Source organism: Peromyscus maniculatus, chromosome 7 (assembly GCF_049852395.1).
Source record: "Peromyscus maniculatus bairdii isolate BWxNUB_F1_BW_parent chromosome 7, HU_Pman_BW_mat_3.1, whole genome shotgun sequence".
Lineage (NCBI taxonomy): Eukaryota > Metazoa > Chordata > Mammalia > Rodentia > Cricetidae > Peromyscus > Peromyscus maniculatus.
In genome coordinates this window covers 49,153,133-49,174,713 of record NC_134858.1, presented here as the reverse complement: position 1 = coordinate 49,174,713, position 21,581 = coordinate 49,153,133, and the positions used below count along the sequence as shown (strand labels likewise).

Here is a 21,581-nt window from a genome sequence, read left to right as displayed (position 1 = left end):
ATAAAAGGCTGGAGAGATGGCTCAGTGAGTAAGGGCATCTGCCACCAAACCTGATGACCTGAGTTCAACCCCCAGGACCTAAATGGTAGAAAGAGAGCCAACTACCCCAAGTTGTCCTGCGACTTCTACATTTGTGCTATGACACACTGTACATACAAATAAATAAAAGGCTAAAATTTATTTAAAGGAGATGTATGTAAATTACATGTAAGTACTATGTCTTTTTATATAAGGGACTTTGAATTCAAGAAGGGTCCAGCAGCTAATGCTTCACCAAAGGATGACTGTATACAGAAATGTGAAATTCATCCTGGATTTGCTCTTGTGGTTTTCTGAGGCTGAGAAGTCTCATGATATACCCTCTGCTTAGTTGGAGAACCCGGAGAGCCAATCACGTCCTTTCACTCCGAGTCTGAAGGCGGAGAACTGTGTCCTGGGGCTGCAGAAGATGAATGCCTCAGCTCAAGCCCAGAGAGCAAATTCAAGCTCTTTTTCTCTTTGTGTTCTCTCCTGGCCCTCAGGGGATGGGATGGTACCCGCCCACATAGCTGAGCATGGCCTTCCCTCCTCATCTCTGATTCAAAACCTGATCTCATCCAGAACGGCCCCCAAGACACCCTCGGCAGCGAGTGCTTCATCAGCGGTCGGGTGCTTCAACTCCGCCAAGTTGATACATGAATTTAGCTAGCACATTAATCTCTCCTGGCATTAAACTCAGGTTTTCAATTCGACTTTTATGGCTTAAGTACCCCTTCCCATACACACATATACAGCCCTCCCAAAATGTAAATATTTATGATACTGAAACAAAAGATTTTTCAATTATAAATCCTTTCAGATTCAGGCAGGTAGAAAACAGAAGTAAATGTATGAATGCTGTTCAAATGCTAAGTGAACTGACTGCCTTACATCCTAGCACATGAAAGGACAAGACAGCCAAGCTGTTTCTCATTTACCCTCTTCCTCTTTTTTTCCTTTCCTTTTCCATCTCTGCCTTCCTATGGTAGTTGGAATGAGAAATATCCCCACTAGGCTTGGACACTTGGGTCCTCTGTGGGCAGTTCTGTTTGGGTTATGGAAGCCTTGTGTGTGGGTGTGGAGCCTTGTGGGAGGAAGCAGTCACTGGGGTGGGCTCTGACTATTAAGTCGTGCACAACCTCTCAGACCCCTGCCCTGCCCCATCTGTCTGCTTCCTGTTCCTGTTGCCAGGTTTCCTGGCGCCTTTCCCACCTATAGATTCCTTGCCTTTGGAATAGGAAGCTAAAAGGATCTTTTCCTTCCTTCCTTCCTTCCTTCCTTCCTTCCTTCCTTCCTTCCTTCCTTCCTTCCTTCCTTCCTTCCTTCCTTCCTTCCTTCCTCCCTCCCTCCCTCCCTCCCTCCCTCCCTCCCTCTCTTCTTTCTTTCTTTCTTTCTTTCTTTCTTTCTTTCTTTCTTTCTTTCTTTCTTTCTTTCTTTCTTTCTTTCTTTCTTTCTTTCTCTTTTGAGACAGGGTCTAACTAGTTTCTCTATGTAGCTCTGGCTGTGGTCATGGTGTCTATCACCACCACAGAAAAGTAACTAATACACCTTTCATTCCCTTCCTCCCTCCCTCCCTCCTTCCCTCCCTCCCTGTTCCCTTCCTTCTTTCTATCTTTCTTTTCAACTTTTCCCCCAGCAAATATTTTTGGAGACCTAATGATGTATCAGCTCACTCTCGGCTCCCAGGGGTCAGAAAAACCCAAGGTTTCCTAGCAATGAGAATAGGGGAATCTAATCTGGTTGGAGCCCTTTAGAGAAAAGCTAGTGTTGAAAGGTCTTTGAGTCCTAAAGGGCCAGGACTAAGACATCAGGATGAAAAGGGATGCAGACCTTCCCAGTACAGACAGATTCTGCATGGCTGGGGCGAGGTGGGGTGGGGGAGTAAGGGCATGTGCCTCCTCATGAGATGAGGTCAGAGCAGCCAGCTAGGAGGCTAAGGGCACAATAGAGGGCTGTGTGACCAAGGCAGGCCACTGCCCCTCCACATGGATCTCGCACATGGGGTCTGTGAACTCAAGAGTCAAGTAACAACCTTTGGCAGGCTAAAAAAGACACCGCTTTTAGAGGGCATATTATCTGAAATTGGCCGAAAAAGCTGTCCTACTTAGAAAGAAAGGAGGAGAACTCTCCTTTGGTGATGGAGAGATCTGGAGCCTTGGGGAAAGCTGCGTAGAGGGAGGGGAAGATGTATATCCCCCCCCCCAGTATTTTAACTGTTTCTAGAGTCTCTCCTCTCTCTCTTCTCTCTCTGTCTCTGTCTGTCTCTCTCTCTCAAATTATAGTCTTTTCCAATTCCATTCATTTTCCTGAAAAGTCGTAATTTTATTTTTATTTATTACTGAATAAAATTCCATTGTATGTATGTACCATATTGTCTTAATTCACTCATCTGTTGATAGACCTCTAGTCTGATTCCATTTCCTGGCTATTGTAATTAGAGCAGTAATAAACATAGATGTTGACTTAGAGGTGTTTGGTATATACCCAAAGATAGTATAACTAGATTATATAGCAGTTCTTACTTTTATTGATTTGTATTTTATGTGTATTTTATATTTATGTTTGCCTGCATGTGTGTCTATGCACCATTGTATGCCTGGTGCCAGTTGAGGCCAGAAGGGGCCATCAAATCCCCTGAAACTGGAAGTAGAGATGATTGTGAGCTACCATGTGGGTGCTGAGGATCAAATCTGGATCCTCTGCAAGAGCAGCAGGTACACTTAACCACTGAGTCTTCTTTCCAGCCCCTCACATGATAATTCTATTTTTAGCTTTTTTTGGTAAAATCTCCACACTAATTTTCTAATGGTTGTATCAGCATTCTCTCCCACCAACAGTGTATAAATATTCCTCTCTCCCCACATCCTTGCTGGTGTTTTTGTTTGTTTGTTTGTTTGTTTTATTTTGTTTTTGTTAATAGCTATTTTTACTGGGATGATAGAATCGGAGCAGTTTTTATGTGGAGTTCCCTGATGCTTAAGGATGTTGAACACTTTTAAAAATATTTTTTTAAAGATTTATTAATTTATTATGTATACAGTGTTCTGCCTGCATGTGTCCCTGCAGGCCAGAAGAGGGCACCAGATCTCATTACAAGTGGTTGTGAGCCACCATGTGGTTGCTGGGAATTGAACTCAGGACCTCTGGAAGAGCAGTTAGTGCTCTTAACCACAGAGCCATCTCTCTAGCCCCAAAATATTTATTGGCCATTTGAATTTCATCTTTTGACAACTGTTCAGTTCAATAACTTATTTTTAATTGAACCGTTCATTTTATTCCTCAGTTTTTTGAAGTCTTTGTGCATTCTAAATATTAATCCTCTGTCAGATGTATAACTGGCGAAGACTTCCTCCCATCCTATAGATTGTCACTGCACTTCATTGCCTGTTTCCTTTGCTGTAGAGAAGCTTTTTGGTTTCACGAGGTCTTAGTCGGGGATTGTTAACCTCATTCCATGAGCTACTGGAGTCCTACTCAGAAAGCCTCTCCTATGCCTGGATCTTGAAGTGTTTCCTCTACTTTTTCCTTTAGCAGTTTCAGAGGTTTGAGTCCTCTGTTGAGATCTTTGATGTATTTAAAGTTGATTTTTGTGCAGGTGAGAGGTGAGGCTCTAGTTCCATTCATTTACACGCAGACATTCAATTTTCAATTAGGGAGGCTGTCTTTCTTTTCTCTGTTTATTTTCAGTTTCTTTGTAAAAAGTCAGGTGGCTACAGCCCCATGCATTTGTTTATATACAGATCTTCTGTTCTGTTCCATTGATTTACATATCTCTTTTTTGTGCCAGTACCATGCTGGTTTTAATATTATGGCTCTGTAATATAACTTGAAATTGTATGTGGTGATATCTCCAGTGTTATTCTTTTTGTTGAGAATTGCCTTATCATCTGAGGTCATTTGTAGTTCCAAATGAATTTTAAGATTTGTTTTTTTATTTCTTTGAAAACTGGCATAAGAATTTTTTATAGGGGCTGCATTAGATCTATAGATAGCTTGTGGTAAAACAGCCGTGTTGACAATATTAATTCTTCAAATCCACAGTTATGTAAAACTCAGTATTCTTTCTTTTTCTTTCCTTTATTTCTATTTAGTTATTTTTGAGACAGGATCTCACTATGTGGCCCTGCCTGCCTGTTCGGCCTCCTAGGTGCTGAGATTAGAAGCCTGTCCCAGCACACTAGACTAAAGCCAGACATTCTGAACCACCTAGACTCTTCTGCCTCTCCTCGGAGGGTCCTGTTAAAGATTCAACAATACCAAGTTTACTAAATTTACTAAATTATTAAAGGAACACAAACTTTGGATTACAAAAACGGTTAGAGTAATTAGTCTCAACTCCTCAGGATAGTGTGTCCCATTAGTAAGGCTGCCTATTCATAAATATTCTCTTGCTGCTTATTTCAGCGATGACAGGAGAGAGGATTGGGTGCCTAGGGACTGGGGATCCAGCCTCTAATCCAAGTGCTGAGTTCATTGTCCTGTATTTATCTTAGTCCACTCATCCCTTCCCACTGCTGTTGCTTCATGTTTAAAACAAGGGGACTGGAGTCGATGACGGGCAGAGTCCTCTGCAGCCGCAGTGGCCTGTGTTTCCCTGTAAGTTTAGAAGAGGAAATAGTTCTGAGAATATAATTTTAAGTCAGTATCTACTGTGAGACTAGCACTACTGATATGGGAAATGGCTGAACAACTGATAGACTGGGAGAGAGGAGCTGAAGTCGGGAACACAGCTAGCTAGTTACTGAGTTCTTCCCATCTGGGAAATCTGTGATTCAGACGGTGTTGCGTTGTTATCTCCTAGTCCTTTGTAATTTTTCAAAGAGGCTCGTTTGTTTTATCATTTTTAATTCTCACAGGAATAACACAAAATAGTGAGCAGAGTTATTTATTTATTAATTTTTTTCCATGCTCCACAAATGGAGGAACTAAGTATTAAGTGTGCAGCCTTGGGTCACTCTGCTAGCTGGAGTCAAAGCTGAACCAGAAGGGCTTTCTGACCCTCGCTCTCTCTCCTCAGCGCTACAGCGTTCCCAAGCTCAATAAATATTAACTACTGAAGAAGGTGACCTAACCAAACACAAAGCTGCATTTTATCACAGTCTGACAGATGAGTAATCCTCGGTGATAAATTCCTTTTCGGCAAAGTCCAAAGTGTTTGGTCGAGCAGTTTGGGGTCATTTGTAAAGTCAAAAAAGGTTAGGGGACATGGTGTTTACAACTTCTCTCAAATTCAAAGTCAGAAATGCTGGAGAGAATATTTTACTTTTTCTTTTACATGTGAAATAATGAATACAATAAATTCTTTGACCTAAGCTGCGTTTCCTAAAAATCTTGAACCTTTGGCCAGTGTTGGGAATGGTTTAGAGTTACATATATAAATATGCATACATGTGTGAAGTGTTAGTCACATGCTTATGGAAAAGATTGCTGGGGATGTGTAACTCTTCACATATTTAATAATACATAATTGTATGTAAATATTTAGTATTGAAATTACTTATTATTTTATAGACATTTTGAATAGGCATAAAAGACTCCTAGAATAGAAGGGTCCAGGCCGCACTCTGGAAACCTGAATTTCTCGGCCGCTGTTGATAACCATACAGCAGTTGCTATGATCATTTAAGAAGTGTTGAGTGCTGTTTCCCTACGCATCCTAACTCTAGGAAGTATGTACTGGCATCTGCCAACCTTTTGAGTTTGTATTTCTCTTAATTTCTCTGTTCCCCTCCATCTTCTAACTCTAATGATGTTATTATATTTCTTAATAAAAACTATTCTTAGCTGGGCATAGTGACTCACCTGTAATTCCAGTATTGGGGAAATTGAGTCAAGAGGGTTGTTTATAATTTGAGGTCAGCCTGAGCTACAGAGTAAAACTCTTGTGTCTAAATAAATAAATGGATAAACAAATACATAAATATAAAAAAAACTCAAAACACTAAACTAAAACCAAAAAGGACACCCCACATTGAAAATTATTTTTTGTATCCTTAAGTATTTTCCCAGAACAAAGTGTCTATTTCTTTTGGGTATTCTTTTGGAAATAAGTTCTCACTCTATCGCTCAGGCTGGCCTCAAATTTGAAATCCTTCTGTCTCCTCTCAAGCACTAGGATTATAAGCATGAGCCATCATGGGAGCTTTGATTCTCATTTGTGTAAGAGGCCCCACCTCTTGGCTATGTACCTGTGTGTATATATTTTTGTGTTAATTCGTGTTTGCATATTTACATTCTACTGCATTTATAATTGGGTCTGTGAGGGTTGCTGATGATATTCCACAAGAAGCAGTCTGCGGAGTGCTGGCAGAGGACTTCTGTAACCGCAATCTGGAGTGATCAGTAAATGCTGTGGAAAACCCATCTGGAAGAAAATGTCGTCTCCTAAGTGGGAATGCTCCAGCTCAAATGAGCTTCTCCTAAGCTTCACGGTCTAGTGCCCTTCCTTCCCTCCCTCGGGGCCCTGCCTTTCCTCCTTCCATCACCCTGACTCCTGCCTGTCTGCCTCCCTTCCCTCCCTCTGCTTCCCATCTTCCTTCTCCCTCTCTATCACTCCTTTCTCTCCTCTTCTGGAGTCCTCTCCCTCTGCGCCATGATTACATGGTCTGGCTTCTTGTTCGCTTCATGAGTTGCTTTTGAAAGTTATGTAATCAACTGCTAGTCTGGCCAGACACACATTCCAGTATTTATTAATTTATTTTTCTTCAGAGCTTTGAAGACATTCAATCAACGCAAGAGGCGTTTATGAGGCAAGATCTTTGCTGATTCACTGATACATTCCAAAGAGTTCAGAGAATATACAACACACAATATATACTCATTATATATTAATTATGTACCCCAGGCTGGTATTCACTATGTAGCCCAGGCTGGCCTCAAACTCATGGTCCTTCTGCCTCAGCCTCTGGGGTGCTGGAATCAAGGCATGAGTCACCATCCCAGGTTACCTAAGACTTTTCACAGCAAACTGTGATTGTTTAAGATTGCAACTAGTCATAAATCCCTCCTCTGGTCCTAATTAGAATTTTTCTAGTATTGTTCCCACATTCATTTCTTTCTTTCTTTCTTTTTTTTTTTTTTTTGGAGACAGGGTTTCTCTGTGTAGCTTTGCGCCTTTCCTGGAACTCACTCTGTAGACCAGGCTGGCCTCGAACTCACAGAGATCCGCCTGGTTCTGCCTCCCGAGTGCTGGGATTAAAGGCGTGTGCCACCACCGGCCGGCTTCCACATTTATTTCTTTAATGAGCTAATATACATGCTGGGAATGTGACTATCACTTGTGAGTTGATTGGTGTTTGAAAAACATAGTTTTCTTCCTTGCTTGAATTATCTCTTTCCTTCAGGTCAAGTTGCTGTATTTGAAGCTTTCACTGTTGTATGTTTTTTCTCACAAGTCTGTGTCCCTTGTTCATTCCTGTGAACGAAACTGAGCAGACAATTTGGTAGGAAGAGCTTTGTGGATTCTTCTCCCATTGTCTAGGCCTGTTTCCTTGAATAGAATTACTGACAGGACTCCTATCCAAGATGGTGGCACTTATGTGCTGGATGACGTCTCTAAAGCACCTCCTGTGGACACAAAAGGTCATCTCAATGAAGAGCAGAGTAGACTAGCAGCCAGGAAGGGCAGGGGAAGGACAGTATGCTTCAAAGCAGTCAGAGAGTAGGCACAGGCTCTGGTCCTAGTTTCTAACAGCCTGACACAAACAATACTCCTATTCCTACCACATATACCACACACACAAGCACGCACGCACGCACGCATGCACGCATGCACGCACGCACGCATGCGCACACACACACATGCATGCACAGAAAGAGAGAGAGAGGTGTGGTGTGGTGTGTGTATGTGTGTGTGTTTGACAGTGCTTTCTTCTATGCTGTCTCACTGACTAGCCAGCCCCAGGGATCCTCCTGTCTCCACCTCTGAGTGCTGGGATTACAGGTGTGTGTGCTACACTTGGCTATTTACTTGGGTGCTGGAGATCGGAACTCATTTCCTCATGCTGGCATGGCCCTGGGACTCGAACTCAGATGGTTAGGTTTGGTGGCAAACATCCATACCCACTGAGCCATCTCACTGGCCCAGAATATATCCTTAAAGGAAACAAAATGATAATACCAGTTGGAAAGAAGAGAGAGTAATGTTAGTACAGAGGATGCTCTGAGGAATTTCTGAACAGTTCAAAGTGGGGGATGGATAGATGGATGAAGTGGGGGATGGACAGATGGATGAAGTGGGGGATGGATAGATGGATGAGGAAGCAGGAGAAGCTGCAGGCCCAGGCACAAGAATGAGCATGTACCTTCCCTCGGGACCCCAGAAACGCTCCACTCTGTCAACAATGCTGTGATGGACTGTGGGGCAATTATCAGTGGCCTCATTACTGAGCTGAATTCTGTGCCTTGGGACATCTGGGCCCCTTTCCTGAGACCTGTGTAAACACGGCATGACAGATGAGACTTTACCCCCAGGATAAAAGCCAGGGCACTGTCCTTAGAAAGCAAGCAGTCAGCTCAAAGAAGTTTCTTTCAAAGGTCTTGTGACCTAAGAGAAGACAAGAATTCCCGAATCTCCATGATAAACTCAGGGAAACAGGCAAACAAGCCCAACCTGCCTCTCTACCTCCTCCACATAGACACCTCAGCTGCCTGCTTATTGGCTCATTTTTAATTGACAGGTAACAATTATACATATTTATTGGGAACAGTGGGGTGACCCCACACATGTACAAAGTGGGATAATTTCCATATTTTATCATGTCCTTTTAATTGGAGGCTTCAAATGCCTAAGATGCATAACAGGGCTGGGGAGAGGCCTCAGTCTGTAAATCCACATGGTGGAAGTAGAGAACCAACTTCTGAAAGTTGTTCTGTCATCTCCACATGCATGTGGTGACAGTGTGTGTGTGTATACATAGGAATATACACTTCCCCATACATTTACAAAGTAAATACAATCCCGCATCCAGTCAGTTCTCTTTGGAGAAATTATCAGTAAATCTCTGGGTTGCATGGTTGGTTACGTTTTACTCTGTTTATAATTATTAAGAAATAATGTTGAATAATGTCAGGATTTACCATTATAAAGTTTGAAAATCAAGCATTTAAAGTGACATTAAAATTATTTTACAGAATTATCTATTTGTGGTTCCTAGCACTTTCTCTGTCTCTTTCCCTGTCTTTGTGGCACCACAATTCCACAGCTAGAGAGGGGTACTCACTTGCTAAGGCATTGTCTTTGGCACAGTTCTCTTAGATGTGCCAATCGACTCTCAAATCCGCAAACACATAAATGTCTTTTTTTCTCTTCAGTTCTGGGGAATTGAACCCAGGACCTTACTATTCCTAAGCTTTGTCTCTGAGCCACAGTCCAAGCCCGTATAATTTAGAGCTCTCTGAGATTTCTATCTTTAAAAAAAAAAATGTTTTAAAGACATGTTTATCTTAAGACAAAAACAACTACAGAATGTCTGACGGCACAAAACAGAACCCAGACTCTGAAATGATCCGTGTGCCTGGATTAGTAGAACAAGATCAAACCTGGGCTCTGGCTGACGAGCTCAGCAGTAAACTGCATGTGTGAGAACCCAGGGTCAGTTCCCAGTTAAAAAACAACAAGCTGGGTTCTGTCACTCATGAACCTTGAGCAAATATTTACAGTTCCTAAACCTCTGTTTTCTGAACTTTAAAATGAACATAATAATAGTACTTATCACACAAGACAACTTTTGGTATTTAAAATTGTATATGTATATAATTTTCAAAGCCTTGGCAAGTGAGTACTCATTCATATCTAACTGTGGAATTGGCATGTCACACCTAACCCCAGGGAAAAGGGGCAAAGAAAGTGTTAGTAACCGCAAACAGATAATTGCGTAAAATAATTTTAATGTCACTTAAATTTTTTATTTTCAAACCTTATAATGGTAAATCCTGGCATTAATCAACATTATTTTTTAATAATTATAAGCAATAAAACACAATCAACCCTGCAACCCAGAGATTTACTGATATACTTACACACACACACACACACACACACACACATACACATATACTGATATATATATATATATATATATATACACACACACACACATATATATATATATATATATATATATGGACTATGTATACTATATATACATATTCCTTAACACTGTCCCAACCAAATAGATGTTAACGTTCATTATTGTTATATGTCAACATTCACTATTGACATCTGCACATGATTACAGATCAGGGTGCTGGAGAGAAGGCTCAGCACTTAGGAGCACTGGCTACTCTTCCAGAATACCTGGCTTTGAGTCCCAGCACCTGCACAGCGGCTCACAATGGTCTATCCCTCCAGTTACTTAGGGGAGGAAATGATTTATTTCATCTTACACTTCCAGGGCAGGAGCTGAAGCAGAAACCATAGAGAAGCTTATTTCCTGGCCCGTTCACTCTCCAGCTCACTCAGTCACCTTTCTTATACAGCTCAGACTCACCCAGGATAGTGCTCCCCACAATGGACTGGGCCCCGCTACATCAGTTATCAATGGAGGAAATGCCCCATAGATACGACCACAGGATAATCCGATCAAGGCAGTTCTTCCATTGAGGCTCTACTGCCCACGTGACTCTTAAGTTGTGTCAAGTTGAAGATAAATTCTAACTGGCTTGGACATGTTGGTGCTGAGCCCTCTCAAGGTCCCTGAAATCGTGGACTGTACTGTCTCACTCAAGGAGCATTTTAGCATGTTGTAATAATGGTGAATCTGGACTTGATGGATTCTGAAACTACACAATGTATGGGCCCCTAAGAAAAATAATGTCAAATTATATGTTCAGAATTAGATATAAGGCTGTGCAAGCGGTAGGAAGAATCTTGAACGATAAGCCTTATTGTTCCATGGTAAATCTCCTTTTGGATAGGAGGAGTATTAAAAAGCCCTCTCCCACCCTCTCCCAATAGTCCTATTATGTGCCTTAATTTTCTGTTCCTCTCTTCACTCCACATTTAAAAAATTAAAAACTTCAGTTTTAGAAATATCTGGGGACTAGATAACATGTGCATATAATCTTCAGTTTCCCATGGTCTGAGGAGATCGCAGTGACAAAGATTAGGACTGAGATAAACAAGGTTTTGGGAAACAGCTTTCACATTGTAGGACATTTGGAAGAGCACTGAGCAAAACAAGCTGACCGGTTTCTTGGTCTACTACCCAGACATAAGCATTGTCATATTGTAAATACCCTCCCACTGGATCTATAACCCCCGGGACTTGTAGCCTCTCGCTCTGTTGTGATTTTCTTTTTATGACAATAGTACTTGGGAACATTTTTGAGCAGTGCGTTTCTTTAATGAATAGTTAGTATTTCAAGGATTTTTTTCCCCCTTTTGAAAGGGAAGAAAACAAGACATGCAAACACACTGCCGTTGACCTGGTCCTAAGGGCAAGCTGGCCGGTCGTACTCACAAAGAATGCAGCTGCTGCCATCTAAAGGAAAAATGCAGACAATATTGAGAAGACCGACCGACACATTAAGCTGAGCTATTAAGAGAGTTAACGTTAAAAAAGAATCTTAAGGTTTATTCTTTGATCATCTCATGTATTTTTATCATATTCACCCCTCACTCCTCCCCTTAAATCCTCCCAGATCCTCCCCCAAATTCATGTCCTTTTTTTTTTTTTTTTTTTAAATAACTCACTGAGTCCAATTAGTGTTGCCCATGGAGGCATGGGTGTGGGACAAGCCACAGGAGCATGGTCAACTATCAGAGACCACACCTCTAAAGAAAACTGACTCTCATCAAGGCAGCCTCAGCAGCTCCTCAGCCAGGGGTGAGTTGGGGGGGGGAGCTCTTGTGTGCCCCTCCCCCATCCGTGCTGGAATGTTGACTGACTTGATGTGCAAGCAACCATCTCTGCCGTGGTTCATGAGGGCCAAAGTCCTGTCATGTTCAGCAGACACTTGATTTTTTTTTCTTTTACCAAGGTTCTTTTTAAAATATCCTTTTAAATTTTTTATTTTACTAAGCAGCTAGTATGCTCACTAACATAAACTTTGAAGTTTTCCACAGCCTCCTTCTCAGGGTCATTCTCCATTAGCAGTTTCCTTGGGTGTCTTTCCAGAAATAGTCTGTGCAGACACAAAACTCCGTGTACATGTATCATGAGTGGTAGTATGCTAAAACCCCATGTTTGAGTGCACACCCTGCCCCACCCACAGTGTTTGAAGGCCTCCTACAGGCTCAGGTGTTTGAATGTGGCCCCCTGCTGGTGGCACTGTTTTGTCACTCTGTGGACCCTTTGACCATGAGGCCTACTTGTTTGACATAGGTCATTCATTGGTGACAGGCCCTTGAAGCTCATAGACACTAACTTTGGGTTTCAGCTGGAGCTCTCTTGACTTCCTGTCTGCCGAGGTGGCCAGTGTCACCAGCTACAGCTTCCACAGCCCTAGACTGACCTGCTCCTGATGCCATGCAGTCCCCACCATGATGGAGCCAAAACTCAGCTTTCCTCCCCTCAGTTGCTCTGTCAAGAGTTTGCACAGCCGTGGGGAAGGCACCTGATGCACGGAGGCTGCTGTGCTTGTCTGTGTGTTCTGTTTTCATTATCTGTGCACGCGCCATGCCAGCATAGTGGGATGGTTTCTTTGAAGAATCCTTACATTCTATTCCGTTTAACCAAGGTGGGATGAACCAGTCTCCAACAAACAGATTCCTTTTGGTTATTGTTGTCTGTCTGTCTGTCTGTTTCGAGGCATAGTCTCACTATGTAGGTTGACCTCAAACTTGTGATTCCCTTGCCTCAGCCTCCTTGAGTGCTGGAATTACAAATGAATAGCATTGTGTCTCACTCAGGTATTTAAATTATCTCTCCATTTTTCTGACTTCTTCAGTGATATGACCTCCTTTGTACATGGTCTTTGCACACATATAAAGACACATATGTAGGCAGTGATTCTAGAATGGAAAATATTTAGATTTTTTATTTATTTTCCAATTCCAGCTCTTTCCCAACTTCCCTTCCCCCTACTTTTTCCAGAACAGTTATAAGTGTTGCTGGGCAGTGGTGGAGCACGGCTTTAATCCCAGCACTTGAGAGGCTGAGGCTGGCGGATCTCTGTGAGTTTGAGGCCAGCCTGGTCTACAACATGAGTTCCAGGACAGCCAGGATTGTTACACAGAGAAATCTTGTCTCGAAAAACAAAACAAAACAAAATAGAACAACCCCAAACCAGTGTTTAAGGGATGGAGAGATGGCTCTGCAGTTAAGAGGACCAGAATTCAGTTCCCAGCACCCACATCAGGCTGTCTGCAATTCTAACATCTGGGCATCTGACCATTCTGGCCTTCGGGGACTTCTGCACTTACATGTACACACCTGCATGCACATACCCACATGCAGGCACACACTCACATATAATTAAAAATAATAAAAATAAATCCTAAGAAAATCTAATCTGTTACCACTGCGGCATGCTGTGTATTGCAATCATCTCTTCTTTATTACGGAGACTCTGCTTAACCTGACATGAGTAATTGTTAATCTTCTAATCTAGGATAAGGGAAATATGGAGATAATGGTCAGGGGGTTATGTAGCTACAGTTAAACAGGAGGGATAAGGTTTTACTTCTTAAATTTTGAGATATTACACAACCTGGCGAATACAGTAATAGCAAGTAAATGTCAAATGCTTCTACCACAGGAAATGGAACTTTTGAGATGCTAATTTTGAGGGAGTTTAATGGTTCTTCGTGTTTTAAAGTCATAACATCACTTAAATTTGTTGTTGTTGTTGTTATTTGTGTGTTTTGCATGTTTGCCGTGTAAGTGCAGGTGCTCACCGAGGCAGGAAGAGGGCATTGGATTTCTTAACACCTGGACTAGAGCCTCACAATTTGGATGCTCATAACTGAAGGTGGATCCTGTGAAGAGCAGCAAATGCTTTTAAGCTCTGAGCCATCTTTCCAGCCCTGTACAACATCACTTTGCACCCTATAAATACACACAACTATAACTTATCAAGTTACAATGATAAAGGCAGAAACATTAAAGTGAATCATTTCTACTTCCTTCACCATTGGGCAGTTGCTTGGGTTTTATATATTATTATACAATTACCTCTCCCCACCAAGAAATCCAACAGAATTGGTAAACTCTTCATCATAATTTTCCCTCAAATTTTAGAACACATGAAATAAATATCAATTCCATTTTTCTCCCTAAACATCTTCATTTCACACTTCTACAGTCTGCTCTGACAGTTGCTCAGTAGATATGATAGACATTTCAGTTGCAAGATATATTTCTCTCAGAACTTTGAGACTGCTCCCTGTGTAATTCTGTGCTGAGATCGACGTGTCTGATACCAGTGAGATTGCTTCCCCTCAAGCAGCATGTGACCTGGCTATTTTATTCTGGAGCTTTTGACGATATTCTGAACCCTGGAGTGTTAGGATGACGTGCTCCAGAGCATGCAGCAGAAAGTGGAATCAGCGCCTCAGGAAGCTCACCTCCCTCCCACAGCACAGAGCAGTTGTGCAGAAGCCCGACTCTGTTCTGTGTGGCTCTTCTTAGCCACTCTGCTCCAGGAAGAAACTTGTGACTAGTTCTTCCCAACAGAGTGAACATGGGCAGAACTGAGGTATACAAGTTCAAGTGGTAGGGTAAAGCCTGGACTAGAGATAAGGACCAGGGGTGCCCCTAGCTCTTGGCACACCATTGATTCAGGAGCATCTAGGTCCATGTCTATACATTCACTCTGTCTTCTGTTTCAGACCCACACCTCATTCTTCACCTACTTAGGGACCCTATATCTGGCCTCTGAGGACAACTTACCCATGTATTCACATCCCTTTATGATCTCATCTATTAATTTTCCATCTTCCAAATATTCATCATAATCTTCTTCTGTTATTCTCTCTCTGTATTTATGAATCTTCCTTCCCTTAACTGTTGCTTGGAGGAGCTTGGGTGACCAGGGGAGCTCATTAATTGGCTTGAACTATTGTGATAAATAACTATAAAAATAGTGGCTTAAAGCAACAGAAATGTGGGGCTGGAAAGGTGGGTCAGGGATGAAGAGCACTGTGGTGCATTGAATGCAGATGCCTCTTGTAGGCTCATAGATAGTTGGTGGGACTGTTTGGGAAGTATAAGGAGTTGTGGTCTTGGTGGAAGAGCTACATCACTGGGAGTGGGCTTTGAGCTCTCAAAAGTCCACACCATTCCCAACGAATTCTTGACCTGCCTCCTGCTTGTGGATCAGCTGTGAGCTCTCAGCTACTGCTCCAGCACCATGCCTGCCTGCCTGCTGCCATGCTCCCTGCCGTGATGGTCATGGACTCCTCTTCTGAAACTGTAAGCAGCCATTAAATGCTTGCTTCTGCCTCAACCAGCACAGCAAAAGCTAAAATTTGGAGTTCTTGGAAGAGAAGGGCAGAGAGACAACCAGACTCTCTGGTTATTCTTCCTGATAAAAGAGAACAACTTTATTCTTCATTTCGGTCTGTTTAAAGGACAGAGTGGGGTTACAGGGTCACTGGGAGCATCTGACCTCATCTAGAGCTTTAGGGGTCATCGGTCTCAAAGATAGATACCTCATGAACGTACTTCCCCCAAAAAGCACACCAAAAGGCATTTTTCTTTTGGCTATCAAATTGCCCTGAAGTATTCCACAGAGAAGTGAAGGCAAGGGGAAGATTAACTGAGTCACAGGTTGCCCTTGAATTCAGGTTTGCTCTTGAGGAAAGGAGATCATTTATAGGACATCTATATAGCCACATTTTTCTGTAAGTTGCCTTGGTCATGGTGTTATATTACATCAATAGAAAAGTGACTAAGGTAGAGAGAGCATGTACTAGTCTGGCGAAGGACCGGTGCACTGCAGCTGGAGTAACAGGCTCACAAACGCCTGTTACTCCAGCTGCAGGGGATCTGGCACCCTCTTCTGGATTCCTGCACTCAGGGGGCACCGGCACTCATGCATGCACATCTCACGCAACACACACACACACACACACACACACACACACACACACACACACACACACACAGAGACTTAAAAAGAAAATAAATCCTGTTTCTTTCAGTAACAGAAGCTTGTTTTTGTATAGTTCTGGAAGGCAGAAGTGTCAGATCGGTTTTACTGGTTCCAAAATCAAGGAGTTGACAGCGCTGCACTGCCTCTGAATCAGCAAGCGCATGCCTGACGAGAAGCAATTTGGGAGGACTTATTTTAACTCATGGTTTGAGGACACAGTCCCCTCATGGCGAGGAAGGCGCAGCTCAAGGCTTGGCAGCAGAGATTAGCAGCTGTGTGCTCAGTGGACCAGAAACCAGGAGGAATAGAGCTAGAAGCAGTGTGGTTGTTAGCCTCAAGGCCTCCCCTTAAGAGTCCCTTTTCCTTGCATTAGCTCCTTCTTCAAGGTTTTAGAACCTCGCAAAATAGTGCCACTGCCTGGGACCAAAGACACTAGGCTGTAGGATACGTTTCATATCCAGTCAGTAACACCATGTGAGGCTTTAGGGGACAATCGGCCTTGCATCTTCCAGTTTCTGGTAGCTGTTGGCATTCCTTGGTTTGTGGCCCCATCACTCCAATTGATGCCTCCACAGTTATACTGCTTCCTCTTCTTCTGTCTAGAGGAGGTCTCCTTCTGCCTCCCTCCTATAACAATACTTGTGGTTTTGCATTTCAAATGTACCCAGATAATCTGCAATCTCCTCACTCAAAACCTTCAACTCCGTCACATCTTGAAAGGCCAGGTTAGATGGCACTCAGAGGTTCTGCAGACTGAGGTGTAGACACACCTTTGGGCTCTGCTTCACAGCTTATCACAAGAGGATGAAAAGCATATGGGCAGTCCACTTCCTAGCTGTTTTCTTTCTGAGGCATGCTCTCACTATGTAGCATCGGTCGACCTTGAATTTGCCATCCTCCTGCCTCAGGCTCACGAGTGCTGGGTTTCCAAGCAGGTGCCACCACACCCTGCTTTCCATCACGTTAAGTGGGCATCAGGTCCAAGTTTGCTTCTAGTACCACTAAAATTCCCCCCCCCCCATTTAAAACTTTCATAGATATAGCTGGGTTTTATTTTGGAATGGAACTTCTCTTTTATCCCGTTCCAATGATTAAATATTTTGTAAGGTTTTTTGTTGGTGGTGGTGGTGTCGATTTTTATATCAATATAATTTTAAGAAATGGCCTTCGCTCACTTTGGGTGGTAAGTGGTACACCCGCTTGTGCTAGGGGAATGGAAAGTCCCTTCTGCATGTCACTCTCATCTGATGACAGCTCCCCCACAGCGGGCTGGCATGTTGTAGGCACTTAGCCTCACTCCCACAAAGAGACAAAGGGGGGTGGGAGGCTGTGAGGGTTGGGAAAGCCACTACCCTTCATGGGGTGGGTGTTAGACAAAGCAAAGCACTTCCCTAATCACACTCCTAGAGCTCAAAGACCTGGCTGCTCCTCCAAGGGATTCCCAGAGATGCAGATTGTTTGCCTGCCCACTGCTTCTGGCAACCGAAAGAAACCGCCAGTTGCCTTCCCGGGTCCTGTGAAGGCTGTGAATAGGGACTGTTTCATTTCAGCCTCTTTCCACTCTGTTAAGGATCATTTAGAACATTTAGGATCATTTAGAACATGCCGGGGTAACTTTTTTGTGTTAGAGCACTGTAATTTGGTTCCGTTTGGGACCTTCTATGTGTGAGTCATTTCTGTAGCTGTGCTGAGAAAAATAGAAAGAATGTTTCTGAAAACTTGAGGTGTCAAGCTGGACCATTTTGGTTTTTTTTTTTTTTTTTAAATCACATGTATTTACTTGAAGTGTGTCCCCCACCACATGTGTGCCAAGGCCACAGGACAACTGGTAGGAGTTGGTTCTCTTCATCCGTAATGTAGATCCCTGTTGAACTCAGGTCAACAGGCTTGGTAGGAGGTCCCTTAATTAGCCCACTGAGACATCTTGGCAGCCTTTGTGCTGGACCCTTGATCGCTGTTGCTAGTATTGTCTCCCTCCCCTCCCTCCTCTTCTCTTACTTTTTCCTTCCACTTCACTTCTTTTCTGCCAGGCGGTGGTGGCGCACGCCTTTAGTCCTAGCACTCAGGAGGCAGAGACAGATGGATTTCTGTTGGGTTTGAGGCCAGTTGCTATTTGTCCAAGTTGACCTCAAATTCAGTGGTTCAAGGGATCCTCCTGCCTCAGCTTCTCAAGTAACTGGAAATACAGGCAGGTGCAGGCACTACTATGACTAGCTAGCTTTAGTCTGAATCGTGGCTTTCATATTATCAAAGGGATAACAGAATTTGAATCACTCTGTTTGCCAAGTACTAATATAACAAGTGCCTCCCAGTTTTACAACTCTGTCTATCTATCTATCTATCTATCTATCTATCTATCTATCTATCTATCTATCTATCTATCTATCTATCTATCCATCTATCTAACAAGGTCCTTCTCTATGGACCTGGTTGTCCTGGACTCACAATGTAGCCCAGGCTGGCTTGATCTGGTGGCACCCTCCTCCCTCAGCATCCCAAGTGCTGGCACAAGAGGCTCCACACACCATTTCTTTTACACACAGCCACTATTGGTTGGTTTTGTTCTGCAGACCTGAAGGCCCCGCCCCCTATCAATGACACGTGGACACATGCATCCATGATGTCATGGATCATTCTTTCATGAGTGATCTAGTTTTTTGCAGATCCTATTCTGTGACTTTCAGCATGTTTTATTTCTAGTAACCCCTGAAGTAGAACTCCCCCGTGCTTGTCTGGCACCAACTCTTTCTCCGAGTTTCTTGTTTCTGGTCTGCCCTTCTTGATTTGGAATGTGCCAAAGAGAGAAGGATGAGGCAAGTCAGAGGGAAGCTGTGAAGTCAGAAGAAGGGGGCTGTGGGGACGAGCAGAGGCTCTTGGCAGAGGTTTTGTCTCTTCCTTCTTTAAATTTGGAGCCAAATACAAGCAAGCACATTCAGTTCTGAATTCTAGCCCCTGCCTGCCGTGTGGACAAATGGCAGAGTGATGACAGCTAAGGCCCCAGGCCCCTTTCTGCTATCTGTCTCCTTGCCTCTTAGTTTGGTTGTAAATGCCTTTAGTACACCACACCAATGCCTGGCGTCCAAAACGCCTGTTTCTGGAAGTTGTAAAGGTGAAAGGGGGACATTTAGAATCACAAAGATGAATCCAGAGTTTGCTCTGGGTCCTTGGACAAATGATCAAACCTTTGTAAGTTTTAACTGTGCCATAGACAGTGTTTACCTCCTGAGTAGTAATCGAGAAAATGTATAGAGAAGACTCAGTACAGCACCCGACAAGCAAAACAACCCAGTCACCCGCAGAGAGGAGCCCAGGGAGCTGAGGTCAGGGGAGGCTTCCCTGCAGCCAGAAGATTGAGCCCCAGCCGCAGGTGCCAAGAGCTGTTTAAAGCAGAGGAAACTGGGTCACTGGCGTAGAAAGCGATTGAGTTCTACTTTCTGTCAGAGGCCAGCAGGGCAAGGTTCCACCCTGTCTACTTATAACCTGTGTCCTTCTATAGCCTTAGCCACTGAGAAGATTCTAGACGTGCCCGTGACTTTCCATTCTCTCTAGCTCCATAAATCCAGCTGTCAGTCATTCCGCTCACCACCCTGAATGATCCTCAATTGGCTTGTACGTCTCATGGTTCTAGTCATTTGGCCGAGCCCTAACCCTGCCTTAGCTCTCCGCCTTACTTCATGTCTTCATCCATGGAAGAACGGCCTGCAACTGCCTTGACCAATGCGAGCATGCTGGTGTGTCTCCCTTCCATGTGCTGAAACTTAATCATCAGTGCGGTAGTACTAAGACATGGAGTGGTGGAGAAAACCATGAAGCCATGAGGGGTCTGTCCTCCTGAATGGGGTTAGTGCCTTTACAAAGGAGACTGCAGTGAGGCTGCTTTCCCACGTATGACCCTCAGCCCCGTGAGAACGCAGCAAAAGGCACTATCTAGGGCTAGAGGTCAGTGGGAGAACACTTCCATAGCACTCACAAGGCCCTGATTTGCTTTCTATCACAGCAACAAAAAAAAGGGGGGAGGGGAGAGGAAAACCCATTTCAAGAGCATCCAACCTACTGGTGCATTCATCATGGCCTCTCTCTAAGGCCTGGCACTGTGAGCAGTAAGTCTCTATTGTTTGTTAAGTTACCTGACCTAAGATACTGTGTTATAGTAGCCCGAATGGACTAAGATATCTGGTCTCAGCTTAAACTTCAAGAGGTCTTTAGGCTTCTCAGCAATATTATCAGGTTCCCCTGGTCTTTATCATTTTCATTCTGCTCACTCCAGGCTGGTGGAAAGAGGAGATGGGAAACGCCTCATGACCTTGGTGTCCCCTCCCCCAGCTGCATGAGCAGAAAGCATCATAACCAGACCTCCCTCCTTCCCCCTCTCTTTCCTTTCTGCTGTTTTCTGAGACAATCTTACTGTGTAGCCCAGCCAGTCCTTGAACTGGAGATCCCCTGCCTCCACCTTCTGAGCACAGGGATTATAAATCTGTACTACCATGCCCAGTAGACCGGGCTACCTTGTAAAGCATGGCTCATTTCTCTCTAAGAAGGCATCCTTACTCAGTCAAGTCCACAGAGCCTGCTGGGAAAGGAAGAGGGCAGGTGAGGCTTGGCAGCTGATGGGAGCTCATAGTGAAGGGTGGGGATACAGAAGCCATCCCCAGTTTTTACTCTTGGATTGGCAAATCATCAATCTCTGTCTGAGACTTTTCTGATGATGAGATCCGTGATGTATTTTAAAGTGGTGGAAAGGCATAGCCATGAAATATAATCCAACACATGTAGCTGGTGATTTTTAAAGCATCACAGCGATCAAATTATGCAGAAATTTACTCCTGTGCATATTAGTCAGCTGCAGTTAGCTGGGGTGGGGGGATTACAAACTTCCTCAATAACTTTTTTCTCCTTCTTTCTCCCATATGCTTGTCATAAAACTACAGCCTTACAACTTTAAGTTTTAAAAATATACACCTATTTATTTATGTGTGTGAGGGGAGGGAGGGGCGTGTGGAGGTCAGAGGACAACCCCAGGGACTGGTCTCTCCTTCCACCATGTGTCCTGGAAATCGAACTCAGGACATCTAGGCTTGGTGGCAAGGGTCTTTACAAGCCGCTGAGGCACCCTGTCAGCTTAGAGCTTTAATTTTAATATAACTATTAATCTTTTATTTCTAATCCAGAGAGTGTCCCAAATGCACCTTCAACTCTGTCATTTTCGCGGTTTCAAGTTCTGTGCTTTCGCAAAAGCAAACAGTTCGACCTCAGACTGAAACCGGGTTTTTCTTTGTGTTGGGAGTTGCTTTGCCCTGCTGTTTACTACATTAGTTCACTGCGGGTTCACTCCCCTCCCCTTACTACAAAGAAGCAACAGTGGTAGGCGCCCTCTGGGCTGGGCTTGGAATCCCTCTTCGATTTGCCAGTGACGTTTTTCTGTCTCCTCGGGCTCCACCTAGCGGGCTGAAGTGGCCAGCACTGCCGTCACTCAGATTTGTTTACAATCTGATGCAGTTTCTCCTAAAACTAGTCTCTTCATTTGT

General features: G+C 43.6%; 1 long non-coding RNA gene across 1 annotated transcript; it reads right to left on the bottom strand.

Moving 5' to 3' along the window:
- Positions 1–12,753: 12,753 nt before the first annotated feature.
- Positions 12,754–20,813, bottom strand: LOC143274133 (uncharacterized). Its single transcript, XR_013052564.1, has 3 exons — positions 20,562–20,813; positions 13,859–13,939; positions 12,754–12,834 (listed from the first exon to the last, which is right to left on the bottom strand). It is a non-coding gene; the product is annotated as an uncharacterized LOC143274133 (long non-coding RNA).
- Positions 20,814–21,581: the final 768 nt, after the last annotated feature.